This window comes from Entelurus aequoreus, linkage group LG04 (genome assembly GCF_033978785.1).
Source record: "Entelurus aequoreus isolate RoL-2023_Sb linkage group LG04, RoL_Eaeq_v1.1, whole genome shotgun sequence".
NCBI lineage: Eukaryota > Metazoa > Chordata > Actinopteri > Syngnathiformes > Syngnathidae > Entelurus > Entelurus aequoreus.
Window position 1 is genome coordinate 13,242,584 of NC_084734.1, and position 16,224 is coordinate 13,258,807.

The window sequence follows — 16,224 nt, forward strand, 5'->3', positions numbered from 1 at the left end:
TACATTTTCAGAATGTGCTTGTTCTATTTTTAAACAAAGAAAACAATCTGAAGTTTTCTTTATTTTTAAGTTATTGTGCCGTGATTTTACCAGTCTGGCCCACTTGGGCATAGATTTTCCTCCATGTGGCCCCCGATCTAAAATGAGTTTGATACCCCTGATCTAAACTTTACCGCTGCTTGTATTTTTTTCCATATTTTATTGTAATATTTTCAGAATGTGTTTGTTCTATTTTTGGCCAAAGTAAGACAAAGAAAACAATCTGAAGTTATTTTTTTGTTTTAATGCTATGGTTGTAATAGTCCGGCCCGCGTGTGCACAGATTTTCCTCCGTGCGGCCCCTGAGCTAAAATGAGTTTGACACCCCTGGCCTAAACTATACATGCCAACCCTCCCGAATTTTCTGGGAGACTCCCAAATTTCAGTGCCTCTCCCGAAAATCTCCCGGGACAACCATTCTCCCGATTTTCTCCCGATTTCCAGCCGGACCTGAGTGAGAACAGCCTGTCGTCACGTCCGCTTTTCCTCCATATAAACAGCGTGCCGGCCCAGTCACGTTATAACATCTACAGCTTTTGGAGCTAGGTGCGCAACTGCACACACAACAAGAAGGAGACTATTATATATGTCTCCGTTATCCATACACTGTAAAAAAAAAAATTCTGTAAAAAAAGGGTCATCTACTGGCAGCTACGACTGCCAAACGAAAACCATAAAATTAAAGTAAAACATTGTAAACCAAATAATGATCAAAAACATTATATTTACAGAAATTTCCATGAAACGTTTTGCGGAAAAATATCGTAATTTTACAGATTTTTACTCAATTATTAAGATCAACCACCTTTAATGAAGTGACGATGCAAACAGTTCTGCAGAAGAATACCTTTATTCTACAGAGTTTTTCCAAACTATTACGATCAAACACCTTTAATGAAGTGACAATGCTGGCAGTTCCACAGAAAAATACCATTCTTTTACAGATTTTTTCTGAATTGTTAAGATCAACCACCTTTAATAAAGTGATGATGCAAACAGTTCTGCAGAAAAATACCTTTATTCTACAGCATGGGTGTCAAACTCTGGCCCTCGGGTCAAATTTGGCCCGGCGTGTAATTTCACTTGGCCCTTGAGGCGATATCAAATTAACACTAAAGCTGGCCCGCCGATCCTCCCGGGAGTCTTCCAAACGCCCGCCCGCCCGCCCGCGGCCCGCGGCTTTGTTCAGTTTTAAATTTTGGCCCACTCTGTATTTGAGTTTGACACCCCTGTTTTAGATTGTTAGTACGGACATAGACTTTTATATAACAAGCTACATATTTAATGAAATATAATTACTGTAATTTTACATGAATTTGAAAGTAATTTAAGAAAACAGAAAATGCTATGTATAATTAATTTGGTATTTTTCTATTAAAAAAATTGAAATATACATAGTTTGTCATTGCTGGCATATTACTTAAAATAACAGGCGGATTGTTTATTTACAGATAATGTCTTCAATTCTACAGTTTTATAAACTATTTTAAAAAAATAGAAACATTACAGTAGAAATTTAGAGTAAATTAACCATAAAAATAGATTTTTTTTTTTTACAGTGTAGGTTTACCTATAACCCATAAAGTAGGCAGGCACGGAGCTATTGCTCAGCGTGTGTTTATTCCAGCCGGCACGGTAATACACTGACACACAACATCCGGATTCCCATCATGCATTGCTTCAAAACTACGGCAAGTAGTAGAGAGGAGTGTTATGTGTGTGTATATGTGTAAATAAATGAACACTGAAATTCAGTGAATTCTAGCTATAAATATACACCTCCCCCCCTTAACCCTTCCTCCCGGTCTGCCCTGCCCACATCACCCACCCCCATCTCCCGAATTCGGCGGTCTCAAGGTTGGCAAAATAAACAAAGATGCTAAACTGACAGTTGACAGGTAGAAAACAAAGATGCTAAACTGACAGTTGACAGGTAGAAAACAAAGACGCTAAACTGACAGTTGACAGGTAGAAAACAAAGTTACTAAACTGACAGTTGACAGGTAGAAAACAAAGACGCTAAACTGACAGTTGACAGGTAGAAAACAAAGTTACTAAACTGACAGTTGACAGGTAGAAAACAAAGATGCTAAACTGACAGTTGACAGGTAGAAAACAAAGATGCTAAACTGACAGTTGACAGGTAGAAAACAAAGATGCTAAACTGACAGTTGACAGGTACAAAACAAAGATGCTAAACTGACAGTTGACTGGTAGAAAACAAAGATGCTAAACTGACAGTTGACAGGTAGAAAACAAAGTTACTAAACTGACAGTTGACAGGTAGAAAACAAAGATGCTAAACTGACAGTTGACAGGTAGAAAACAAAGATGCTAAACTGACAGTTGACAGGTAGAAAACAAAGATGCTAAACTGACAGTTGACAGGTAGAAAACAAAGATGCTAAACTGACAGTTGACAGGTACAAAACAAAGATGCTAAACTGACAGTTGACAGGTACAAAACAAAGATGCTAAACTGACAGTTGACTGGTAGAAAACAAAGATGCTAAACTGACAGTTGACAGGTACAAAACAAAGATGCTAAACTGACAGTTGACAGGTACAAAACAAAGATGCTAAACTGACAGTTGACAGGTACAAAACAAAGATGCTAAACTGACAGTTGACAGGTACAAAACAAAGATGCTAAACTGACAGTTGACTGGTAGAAAACAAAGATGCTAAACTGACAGTTGACAGGTAGAAAACAAAGTTACTAAACTGACAGTTGACAGGTAGAAAACAAAGATGCTAAACTGACAGTTGACAGGTAGAAAACAAAGACGCTAAACTGACAGTTGACAGGTACAAAACAAAGATGCTAAACTGACAGTTGACAGGTAGAAAACAAAGATGCTAAACTGACAGTTGACAGGTAGAAAACAAAGACGCTAAACTGACAGTTGACATGTAGAAAACAAAGATGCTAAACTGACAGTTGACAGGTAGAAAACAAAGATGAAGTGAAGTGAATTACATTTATATAGCGCTTTTTCTCAAGTGACTCAAAGCGCTTTACATAGTGAAACCCAATATCTAAATTACATTCAAACCAGTGTGGGTGGCACTGGGAGCAGGTGGGTAAAGTGTCTTGCCCAAGGACACAACGGCAGTGACTAGGATGGCGGAAGCGGGGATCGAACCTGCAACCCTCAAGTTGCTGGCACGGCCGCTCTACCAACCGAGCTATACCTCCCCACATGCTAAACTGACAGCTGACAGGTACAAAACAAAGATGCTAAACTGACAGTTGACAGGTAGAAAACAAAGTTACTAAACTGACAGTTGACAGGTAGAAAACAAAGATGCTAAACTGACAGTTGACAGGTAGAAAACAAAGATGCTAAACTGACAGTTGACAGGTAGAAAACAAAGATGCTAAACTGACAGTTGACAGGTACAAAACAAAGATGCTAAACTGACAGTTGACAGGTAGAAAACAAAGTTACTAAACTGACAGTTGACAGGTAGAAAACAAAGATGCTAAACTGACAGTTGACAGGTAGAAAACAAAGATGCTAAACTGACAGTTGACAGGTAGAAAACAAAGATGCTAAACTGACAGTTGACTGGTAGAAAACAAAGATGCTAAACTGACAGTTGACAGGTAGAAAACAAAGATGCTAAACTGACAGTTGACAGGTAGAAAACAAAGATGCTAAACTGACAGTTGACAGGTAGAAAACAAAGATGCTAAACTGACAGTTGACAGGTAGAAAACAAAGACGCTAAACTGACAGTTGACAGGTAGAAAACAAAGACGCTAAACTGACAGTTGACAGGTAGAAAACAAAGATGCTAAACTGACAGTTGACAGGTAGAAAACAAAGATGCTAAACTGACAGTTGACAGGTAGAAAATAAAGATGCTAAACTGACAGTTGACAGGTAGAAAACAAAGTTACTAAACTGACAGTTGACAGGTAGAAAACAAAGATGCTAAACTGACAGTTGACAGGTACAAAACAAAGATGCTAAACTGACAGTTGACAGGTAGAAAACAAAGATGCTAAACTGACAGTTGACAGGTAGAAAATAAAGATGCTAAACTGACAGTTGACAGGTAGAAAACAAAGATGCTAAACTGACAGTTGACAGGTAGAAAACAAAGATGCTAAACTGACAGTTGACAGGTAGAAAACAAAGATGCTAAACTGACAGTTGACAGGTACAAAACAAAGATGCTAAACTGACAGTTGACTGGTAGAAAACAAAGATGCTAAACTGACAGTTGACATGTAGAAAACAAAGATGCTAAACTGACAGTTGACAGGTACAAAACAAAGATGCTAAACTGACAGTTGACAGGTAGAAAACAAAGATGCTAAACTGACAGTTGACAGGTAGAAAACAAAGATACTAAACTGACAGTTGACAGGTAGAAAACAAAGATACTAAACTGACAGTTGACAGGTAGAAAACAAAGATGCTAAACTGACAGTTGACAGGTAGAAAACAAAGACGCTAAACTGACAGTTGACAGGTAGAAAACAAAGATGCTAAACTGACAGTTGACAGGTAGAAAACAAAGATGCTAAACTGACAGTTGACAGGTAGAAAACAAAGTTACTAAACTGACAGTTGACAGGTAGAAAACAAAGTTACTAAACTGACAGTTGACAGGTAGAAAACAAAGATGCTAAACTGACAGTTGACAGGTACAAAACAAAGATGCTAAACTGACAGTTGACAGGTAGAAAACAAAGTTACTAAACTGACAGTTGACAGGTAGAAAACAAAGATACTAAACTGACAGTTGACAGGTAGAAAACAAAGATGCTAAACTGACAGTTGACAGGTAGAAAACAAAGATGCTAAACTGACAGTTGACAGGTAGAAAACAAAGATGCTAAACTGACAGTTGACAGGTACAAAACAAAGATGCTAAACTGACAGTTGACTGGTAGAAAACAAAGATGCTAAACTGACAGTTGACAGGTAGAAAACAAAGTTACTAAACTGACAGTTGACAGGTAGAAAACAAAGATGCTAAACTGACAGTTGACAGGTAGAAAACAAAGATGCTAAACTGACAGTTGACATGTAGAAAACAAAGATGCTAAACTGACAGTTGACAGGTAGAAAACAAAGATGCTAAACTGACAGTTGACAGGTAGAAAACAAAGTTACTAAACTGACAGTTGACAGGTAGAAAACAAAGTTACTAAACTGACAGTTGACAGGTAGAAAACAAAGATGCTAAACTGACAGTTGACAGGTACAAAACAAAGATGCTAAACTGACAGTTGACGGGTAGAAAACAAAGATGCTAAACTGACAGTTGACAGGTAGAAAATAAAGACGCTAAACTGACAGTTGACAGGTAGAAAACAAAGTTACTAAACTGACAGTTGACAGGTAGAAAACAAAGATGCTAAACTGACAGTTGACAGGTAGAAAACAAAGATGCTAAACTGACAGTTGACATGTAGAAAACAAAGATGCTAAACTGACAGTTGACAGGTAGAAAACAAAGATGCTAAACTGACAGTTGACAGGTAGAAAACAAAGTTACTAAACTGACAGTTGACAGGTAGAAAACAAAGTTACTAAACTGACAGTTGACAGGTAGAAAACAAAGACGCTAAACTGACAGTTGACAGGTAGAAAACAAAGTTACTAAACTGACAGTTGACAGGTAGAAAACAAAGACGCTAAACTGACAGTTGACAGGTAGAAAACAAAGTTACTAAACTGACAGTTGACAGGTAGAAAACAAAGATGCTAAACTGACAGTTGACAGGTAGAAAACAAAGATGCTAAACTGACAGTTGACAGGTAGAAAACAAAGATGCTAAACTGACAGTTGACAGGTACAAAACAAAGATGCTAAACTGACAGTTGACTGGTAGAAAACAAAGATGCTAAACTGACAGTTGACAGGTAGAAAACAAAGTTACTAAACTGACAGTTGACAGGTAGAAAACAAAGATGCTAAACTGACAGTTGACAGGTAGAAAACAAAGATGCTAAACTGACAGTTGACAGGTAGAAAACAAAGATGCTAAACTGACAGTTGACAGGTAGAAAACAAAGATGCTAAACTGACAGTTGACAGGTACAAAACAAAGATGCTAAACTGACAGTTGACAGGTACAAAACAAAGATGCTAAACTGACAGTTGACTGGTAGAAAACAAAGATGCTAAACTGACAGTTGACAGGTACAAAACAAAGATGCTAAACTGACAGTTGACAGGTACAAAACAAAGATGCTAAACTGACAGTTGACAGGTACAAAACAAAGATGCTAAACTGACAGTTGACAGGTACAAAACAAAGATGCTAAACTGACAGTTGACTGGTAGAAAACAAAGATGCTAAACTGACAGTTGACAGGTAGAAAACAAAGTTACTAAACTGACAGTTGACAGGTAGAAAACAAAGATGCTAAACTGACAGTTGACAGGTAGAAAACAAAGACGCTAAACTGACAGTTGACAGGTACAAAACAAAGATGCTAAACTGACAGTTGACAGGTAGAAAACAAAGATGCTAAACTGACAGTTGACAGGTAGAAAACAAAGACGCTAAACTGACAGTTGACATGTAGAAAACAAAGATGCTAAACTGACAGTTGACAGGTAGAAAACAAAGATGAAGTGAAGTGAATTACATTTATATAGCGCTTTTTCTCAAGTGACTCAAAGCGCTTTACATAGTGAAACCCAATATCTAAATTACATTCAAACCAGTGTGGGTGGCACTGGGAGCAGGTGGGTAAAGTGTCTTGCCCAAGGACACAACGGCAGTGACTAGGATGGCGGAAGCGGGGATCGAACCTGCAACCCTCAAGTTGCTGGCACGGCCGCTCTACCAACCGAGCTATACCTCCCCACATGCTAAACTGACAGCTGACAGGTACAAAACAAAGATGCTAAACTGACAGTTGACAGGTAGAAAACAAAGTTACTAAACTGACAGTTGACAGGTAGAAAACAAAGATGCTAAACTGACAGTTGACAGGTAGAAAACAAAGATGCTAAACTGACAGTTGACAGGTAGAAAACAAAGATGCTAAACTGACAGTTGACAGGTACAAAACAAAGATGCTAAACTGACAGTTGACAGGTAGAAAACAAAGTTACTAAACTGACAGTTGACAGGTAGAAAACAAAGATGCTAAACTGACAGTTGACAGGTAGAAAACAAAGATGCTAAACTGACAGTTGACAGGTAGAAAACAAAGATGCTAAACTGACAGTTGACTGGTAGAAAACAAAGATGCTAAACTGACAGTTGACAGGTAGAAAACAAAGATGCTAAACTGACAGTTGACAGGTAGAAAACAAAGATGCTAAACTGACAGTTGACAGGTAGAAAACAAAGATGCTAAACTGACAGTTGACAGGTAGAAAACAAAGACGCTAAACTGACAGTTGACAGGTAGAAAACAAAGACGCTAAACTGACAGTTGACAGGTAGAAAACAAAGATGCTAAACTGACAGTTGACAGGTAGAAAACAAAGATGCTAAACTGACAGTTGACAGGTAGAAAATAAAGATGCTAAACTGACAGTTGACAGGTAGAAAACAAAGTTACTAAACTGACAGTTGACAGGTAGAAAACAAAGATGCTAAACTGACAGTTGACAGGTACAAAACAAAGATGCTAAACTGACAGTTGACAGGTAGAAAACAAAGATGCTAAACTGACAGTTGACAGGTAGAAAATAAAGATGCTAAACTGACAGTTGACAGGTAGAAAACAAAGATGCTAAACTGACAGTTGACAGGTAGAAAACAAAGATGCTAAACTGACAGTTGACAGGTAGAAAACAAAGATGCTAAACTGACAGTTGACAGGTACAAAACAAAGATGCTAAACTGACAGTTGACTGGTAGAAAACAAAGATGCTAAACTGACAGTTGACATGTAGAAAACAAAGATGCTAAACTGACAGTTGACAGGTACAAAACAAAGATGCTAAACTGACAGTTGACAGGTAGAAAACAAAGATGCTAAACTGACAGTTGACAGGTAGAAAACAAAGATACTAAACTGACAGTTGACAGGTAGAAAACAAAGATACTAAACTGACAGTTGACAGGTAGAAAACAAAGATGCTAAACTGACAGTTGACAGGTAGAAAACAAAGACGCTAAACTGACAGTTGACAGGTAGAAAACAAAGATGCTAAACTGACAGTTGACAGGTAGAAAACAAAGATGCTAAACTGACAGTTGACAGGTAGAAAACAAAGTTACTAAACTGACAGTTGACAGGTAGAAAACAAAGTTACTAAACTGACAGTTGACAGGTAGAAAACAAAGATGCTAAACTGACAGTTGACAGGTACAAAACAAAGATGCTAAACTGACAGTTGACAGGTAGAAAACAAAGTTACTAAACTGACAGTTGACAGGTAGAAAACAAAGATACTAAACTGACAGTTGACAGGTAGAAAACAAAGATGCTAAACTGACAGTTGACAGGTAGAAAACAAAGATGCTAAACTGACAGTTGACAGGTAGAAAACAAAGATGCTAAACTGACAGTTGACAGGTACAAAACAAAGATGCTAAACTGACAGTTGACTGGTAGAAAACAAAGATGCTAAACTGACAGTTGACAGGTAGAAAACAAAGTTACTAAACTGACAGTTGACATGTAGAAAACAAAGATGCTAAACTGACAGTTGACAGGTAGAAAACAAAGATGCTAAACTGACAGTTGACAGGTAGAAAACAAAGTTACTAAACTGACAGTTGACAGGTAGAAAACAAAGTTACTAAACTGACAGTTGACAGGTAGAAAACAAAGATGCTAAACTGACAGTTGACAGGTACAAAACAAAGATGCTAAACTGACAGTTGACGGGTAGAAAACAAAGATGCTAAACTGACAGTTGACAGGTAGAAAATAAAGATGCTAAACTGACAGTTGACAGGTAGAAAACAAAGATGCTAAACTGACAGTTGACAGGTAGAAAACAAAGATGCTAAACTGACAGTTGACAGGTAGAAAACAAAGATGCTAAACTGACAGTTGACAGGTACAAAACAAAGATGCTAAACTGACAGTTGACTGGTAGAAAACAAAGATGCTAAACTGACAGTTGACATGTAGAAAACAAAGATGCTAAACTGACAGTTGACAGGTACAAAACAAAGATGCTAAACTGACAGTTGACAGGTAGAAAACAAAGATGCTAAACTGACAGTTGACAGGTAGAAAACAAAGATACTAAACTGACAGTTGACAGGTAGAAAACAAAGATACTAAACTGACAGTTGACAGGTAGAAAACAAAGATGCTAAACTGACAGTTGACAGGTAGAAAACAAAGACGCTAAACTGACAGTTGACAGGTAGAAAACAAAGATGCTAAACTGACAGTTGACAGGTAGAAAACAAAGATGCTAAACTGACAGTTGACAGGTAGAAAACAAAGTTACTAAACTGACAGTTGACAGGTAGAAAACAAAGTTACTAAACTGACAGTTGACAGGTAGAAAACAAAGATGCTAAACTGACAGTTGACAGGTACAAAACAAAGATGCTAAACTGACAGTTGACAGGTAGAAAACAAAGTTACTATACTGACAGTTGACAGGTAGAAAACAAAGATACTAAACTGACAGTTGACAGGTAGAAAACAAAGATGCTAAACTGACAGTTGACAGGTAGAAAACAAAGATGCTAAACTGACAGTTGACAGGTAGAAAACAAAGATGCTAAACTGACAGTTGACAGGTACAAAACAAAGATGCTAAACTGACAGTTGACTGGTAGAAAACAAAGATGCTAAACTGACAGTTGACAGGTAGAAAACAAAGTTACTAAACTGACAGTTGACATGTAGAAAACAAAGATGCTAAACTGACAGTTGACAGGTAGAAAACAAAGATGCTAAACTGACAGTTGACAGGTAGAAAACAAAGTTACTAAACTGACAGTTGACAGGTAGAAAACAAAGTTACTAAACTGACAGTTGACAGGTAGAAAACAAAGATGCTAAACTGACAGTTGACAGGTACAAAACAAAGATGCTAAACTGACAGTTGACAGGTAGAAAACAAAGTTACTAAACTGACAGTTGACAGGTAGAAAACAAAGATGCTAAACTGACAGTTGACAGGTAGAAAACAAAGATGCTAAACTGACAGTTGACAGGTAGAAAACAAAGATGCTAAACTGACAGTTGACAGGTAGAAAACAAAGATGCTAAACTGACAGTTGACAGGTACAAAACAAAGATGCTAAACTGACAGTTGACTGGTAGAAAACAAAGATGCTAAACTGACAGTTGACAGGTAGAAAACAAAGTTACTAAACTGACAGTTGACATGTAGAAAACAAAGATGCTAAACTGACAGTTGACAGGTAGAAAACAAAGATGGTGTTCAGCGTTTTCCTGCTCAAATGAGCGGACTGTTGAAAATAGGAATCGGGGGATTACTTTTCACAAGTAAGATTTAACATTAACGTACTATTGGTTGTATTTTGTGAAAAGTGTGTGTGCATATTGTATATAGTTCTCTGCAAACCTATGAAATGTTCTATTTTGTCTTCATTATTTTGTCAGAATGCACCAGAATGCTTCATTTGTATGTGAAAATCACAAAGAAATCTTCTAGGGGAGGATGACCCCCCTACAGGGGTTTGGTTAACAAACTTTCAGCCCCACCTGAAACTAAATTCACCAGCCGCCACTGATTATGATGCATTCTCATTTTAGGCAAAGTATAAGACGATACTTTCTTAACAGTATAATTGTAACCAGGAATAAGTCTTCAAGTAACAATATTCAAATACTAACATTGTTGGGTAAGACAGAATTTGGTTTTATTCTGAATCCAGTGAAACAGATTGGTGGTTTTAGCTGATATAAAGACTTTCAGGTGTTTATATATGTTTGTTTAAGTATTTGGCAGACGCTTTTATCCAAAGCGACATACACAAAAAATACATATAAAACAATCAGTGTAAACATGATCATTTAAGGGAAGAATGTAATACAAAATATCAATACAAAGTGTCAAGACAGAATAAACTCTCTGCTGCTGCAGCAACAGAGATACAGTCTATAAGATATATAGATATCTAATGTATTCATACATTGTTTATGTAGCATTTATATATAACCTAATCATATTGTTTCTTCAATTTAAAAATAGCTGACCGTTTTTTCCCCTCTTCTCTGGGATTATATTCCCAGTTTTGATCTGGTCACTTATAGCATATAAGAATATTCTATTACTGTTAAGCAAACTATGAATAATAAAACATGTGTCCTTTATCATAGCTACACGTATGACAAAAAAGCGGGTGAAAATCAGTGGTATTCAGTGAGGTAAGATGAATTAAATGCGCTGACAGTTCATTGCTCCTGCCAAATGAATTGCACTGAGTGGAGCGGATCACCACTCCAAGATGGCGGCCCCGCGTCTCGTCAGCGCCAGTAGGCAGTAGCGCTCCATGCTGCGTACCCTTAGAACATGTCTATGGTGTGAACTGTCAACAACAACAAGAGCCACTCATCTACTTCCGGGTTTATGACGTCACCGGAAATGTTTTTTTTCGCTTTTTTTTTTTTTTTGATTGATTGAGACTTTTTATTAGTAGATTGCACAGTACAGTACATATTCTGTACAATTGACCACTAAATGGTAACACCCCAATAAGTTTTTCAACTTGTTGAAGTCGGGGTCCACGTTAATCAATTCATGGTAAAGAATGGTATAGCAGCGTTACGCTACACACCAGCAGTTTTAGTGAAAGAATATTTTGCGGGCACAGTTCATCGACAATATATCCTGAAGGAGTTTACAAAAGTTGAGCTAAGGAAAATAAGGACAAGATATATCATACACCCAATTCTTCACAAAATTAAAGAAATACAATTTAAAATTATTAATGGATTTTATTGGAAAATGTGATACTGTACATGTGTGTGTGGAATGTGAGAGTGTACATGTGTGTGTGTGATATTGTATATGTGTGTGTGGAATGTGAGAGTGTACATGTGTGTGTGTGATACTGTACATGTGTGTGTGGAATGTGAGAGTGTACATGTGTGTGTGGAATGTGAGAGTGTACATGTGTGTGTGGAATGTGAGAGTATACATGTGTGTGTGTGATACTGTACATGTGTGTGTGGAATGTGAGAGTGTACATGTGTGTGTGGAATGTGAGAATATACATGTGTGTGTGTGATACTGTACATGTGTGTGTGGAATGTGAGAGTGTACATGTGTGTGTGGAATGTGAGAGTGTACATGTGTGTGTGTGTGTGATACTGTACATGTGTGTGTGTGTGTGATACTTTAAATGTGTGTGTGTGATATACTGTACATGTGTGTGTGGAATGTGAAAGTGTACATGTGTGTGTGTGTGTGTGTGTGAGATACTGTACATGTGTGTGTGTGTGTGATACTTTAAATGTGTGTGTGTGTGTGATACTGTACATGTGTGTGTGTGATATACTGTACATGTGTGTGTGGAATGTGAAAGTGTACATGTGTGTGTGGAATGTGAGAGTGTACATGTGTGTGTGGAATGTGAGAGTGTACATGTGTGTGTGTGTGTGTGATACTGTACATGTGTGTGTGTGTGTGATACTTTAAATGTGTGTGTGTGATATACTGTACATGTGTGTGTGGAATGTGAAAGTGTACATGTGTGTGTGTGTGTGTGTGTGTGTGAGATACTGTACATGTGTGTGTGTGTGTGTGATACTTTAAATGTGTGTGTGTGTGTGTGTGATACTGTACATGTGTGTGTGTGATATACTGTACATGTGTGTGTGGAATGTGAAAGTGTACATGTGTGTGTGGAATGTGAGAGTGTACATGTGTGTGTGTGGAATGTGAGAGTGTACGTGTGTGTGTGTACATGTGTGTGTGGAATGTGAGAGTGTACGTGTGTGTGTGTGTGTGTGTGTGTGTGTGTACATGTCTATGTGGAATGTGAGAGTGAACATGTGTGTGTGGAATGTGAGAGTGTACATGTGTGTGTGAGAGTGTACTTGTGTGTGTGAGAGTGTACTTGTGTGTGTGGAATGTGAGAGTGTACATGTGTGTGTGGAATGTGAGAGTGTACATGTGTGTGTGTGTGTGTGTGTGTGTGTGTGTGTGTGTGTGTGTGTGTGTGTGTGTGTGTGTGTGTGTGCGTGTGATACTGTACATGTGTGTGTGTGATACTGTACATGTGTGTGTGGAATGTGAGAGTGTACGTGTGTGTGTGTGAGTGTACATGTGTGTGTGGAATGTGAGAGTGAACATGTGTGTGTGGAATGTGAGAGTGTACGTGTGTGTGTGAGAGTGTACATGTGTGGGTGTGAGAGTGTACATGTGTGTGTGTGAGGGTGTACTTGTGTGTGTGGAATGTGAGAGTGTACATGTGTGTGTGTTATACTGTACAAGTGTGTGTGGAATGTGAGAGTTTACATGTGTGTGTGGAATGTGAGAGTGTACATGTGTGTGTGTGAGTGTACATGTGTGTGTGGAATGTGAGAGTGTACATGTGTGTGTGGAATGTGAGCGTGTACATGTGTGGGTGTGAGAGTGTACATGTGTGTGTGGAATGTGAGAGTGTACATGTGTGTGTGTGAGAGTGTACATGTGTGTGTGGAATGTGAGAGTGTACATGTGTGTGTGGAATGTGAGCGTGTACATGTGTGGGTGTGAGAGTGTACATGTGTGTGTGTGAGAGTGTACTTGTGTGTGTGGAATGTGAGAGTGTACTTGTGTGTGTGGAATGTGAGAGTGTACTTGTGTGTGTGGAATGTGAGAGTGTACGTGTGTGTGTGTGAGTGTACGTGTGTGTGTGTGTGTGTGTGTGTGTGTGTGTGTGTGTACATGTCTATGTGGAATGTGAGAGTGAACATGTGTGTGTGGAATGTGAGAGTGTACATGTGTGTGTGAGAGTGTACTTGTGTGTGTGAGAGTGTACTTGTGTGTGTGGAATGTGAGAGTGTACATGTGTGTGTGGAATGTGAGAGTGTACATGTGTGTGTGTGTGTGTGTGTGTGTGTGTGTGTGTGTGTGTGTGTGTGTGTGTGTGTGCGTGTGATACTGTACATGTGTGTGTGTGATACTGTACATGTGTGTGTGGAATGTGAGAGTGTACGTGTGTGTGTGTGAGTGTACATGTGTGTGTGGAATGTGAGAGTGAACATGTGTGTGTGGAATGTGAGAGTGTACGTGTGTGTGTGAGAGTGTACATGTGTGGGTGTGAGAGTGTACATGTGTGTGTGTGAGGGTGTACTTGTGTGTGTGGAATGTGAGAGTGTACATGTGTGTGTGTTATACTGTACAAGTGTGTGTGGAATGTGAGAGTTTACATGTGTGTGTGGAATGTGAGAGTGTACATGTGTGTGTGTGAGTGTACATGTGTGTGTGGAATGTGAGAGTGTACATGTGTGTGTGGAATGTGAGCGTGTACATGTGTGGGTGTGAGAGTGTACATGTGTGTGTGGAATGTGAGAGTGTACATGTGTGTGTGTGAGAGTGTACATGTGTGTGTGGAATGTGAGAGTGTACATGTGTGTGTGGAATGTGAGCGTGTACATGTGTGGGTGTGAGAGTGTACATGTGTGTGTGTGAGAGTGTACTTGTGTGTGTGGAATGTGAGAGTGTACTTGTGTGTGTGGAATGTGAGAGTGTACTTGTGTGTGTGGAATGTGAGAGTGTACGTGTGTGTGTGTGAGTGTACATGTGTGTGTGGAATGTGAGAGTGTACATGTGTGTGTGGAATGTGAGAGTGTACATGTGTGTGTGTGACACGTTGTACATGTGTGTGTGTGAGAGTGTACATGTGTGTGTGGAATGTGAGAGTGTACATGTGTGTGTGTGATACTGTACATGTGTGTGTGTGATACTGTATGTGTGTGTGTGGAATGTGAGAGTGTACATGTGTGGAATGTGAGAGTGTACGTGTGTGTGTGAGAGTGTACATGTGTGTGTGTGAGAGTGTACATGTGTGTGTGTGATACTGTACATGTGTGTGTGTGAGAGTGTACATGTGTGTGTGTGAGAGTGTACATGTGTGTGTGGAATGTGAGAGTGTACATGTGTGTGTGGAATGTGAGCGTGTACATGTGTGGGTGTGAGAGTGTACATGTGTGTGTGTGAGAGTGTACTTGTGTGTGTGGAATGTGAGAGTGTACATGTGTGTGTGGAATGTGAGCGTGTACATGTGTGGGTGTGAGAGTGTACATGTGTGTGTGTGAGAGTGTACTTGTGTGTGTGGAATGTGAGAGTGTACTTGTGTGTGTGGAATGTGAGAGTGTACTTGTGTGTGTGGAATGTGAGAGTGTACGTGTGTGTGTGTGAGTGTACATGTGTGTGTGGAATGTGAGAGTGTACATGTGTGTGTGGAATGTGAGAGTGTACATGTGTGTGTGTGACACGTTGTACATGTGTGTGTGTGAGAGTGTACATGTGTGTGTGGAATGTGAGAGTGTACATGTGTGTGTGTGATACTGTACATGTGTGTGTGTGATACTGTATGTGTGTGTGTGGAATGTGAGAGTGTACATGTGTGGAATGTGAGAGTGTACGTGTGTGTGTGAGAGTGTACAATGTACATGTGTGGAATGTGAGAGAATGTGAGAGTGTACATGTGTGTGTGTGAGAGTGTACATGTGTGTGTGTGAGAGTGTACATGTGTGTGTGTTATACTGTACATGTGTGTGTCTGAGAGTGTACATGTGTGTGTGAGAGTGTACATGTGTGTGTGTGAGAGTGTACATGTGTGTGTGTGTGAGTGTACATGTGTGTGTGTGAGAGTGTACATGTGTGTGTGTGAGAGTGTACATGTGTGTGTGTGTGAGTGTACATGTGTGTGTGTGAGAGTGTACATGTGTGTGTGTGAGAGTGTACATGTGTGTGTGTGTGAGTGTACATGTGTGTGTGTGAGAGTGTACATGTGTGTGTGTGTGAGTGTACATGTGTGTGTGTGAGAGTGTACATGTGTGTGTGTGAGAGTGTACATGTGTGTGTGTGTGAGTGTACATGTGTGTGTGTGAGAGTGTACATGTGTGTGTGAGAGTGTACATGTGTGTGTGTGAGAGTGTACATGTGTGTGTGTGTGAGTGTACATGTGTGTGTGTGAGAGTGTACATGTGTGTGTGTGAGAGTGTACATGTGTGTGTGTGTGAGTGTACATGTGTGTGTGTGAGAGTGTACATGTGTGTGTGTGTGAGTGTACATGTGTGTGTGTGAGAGTGTACATGTGTG